Genomic DNA, 611 nt, shown 5'->3' on the forward strand with positions numbered 1-611 from the left:
GATCGTCGGGTGATGTACCCAATGTATCTATCTAGTTCGATTTTTAATCAATTAGTGGCTTCGAAATTGTTACATACATATGGAGCAAGGTTGCCGTGATGCCGATAACGCCGTGCAATAGAAGGAGGTTATTGATCAGATAACCATTACCACGTGGACAGTTAATAAAACCGGTGAATTAACTATGGGTACGAGTTCGGAGTCCGTTGAAGCTCTCCGATTTAGTTATCGAAAAGGGCGAGTAGAAAAGTTACTCCTTCACAGTCTCAGCGTGGTATGTAGTTCATTTTGATTGAAGCTTAGGCCCAAGCCCTAAAATAACTTAAACCTCGAGTTCGGCGGGAGCTCCGTAGGGGTTTTTGAAAGGATACTGAGCGATTTAGGTAAAAGATCCGCATCCCAACTGAGTGGACACCGCTCAAATCGTTTTTTTTTTTTACTAAGCTAGCTCAATCACAAAATAACCACCCAATCCAAAAGATTCCAGAAAATTGAAGCTTAAAGCCTTCACGTGACTCCAACCCAATCGGATCCTACAAAGCTTACCAGCTTGCGCATAAATACTCGGATGTGGAGTTATGCAAGCATAACTCGGAATTAATAAAGTTATG

This window comes from Thermomyces lanuginosus (genome assembly GCF_041956635.1).
Source record: "Thermomyces lanuginosus strain ATCC 200065 unplaced genomic scaffold VTN49scaffold_35, whole genome shotgun sequence".
Lineage (NCBI taxonomy): Eukaryota > Fungi > Ascomycota > Eurotiomycetes > Eurotiales > Trichocomaceae > Thermomyces > Thermomyces lanuginosus.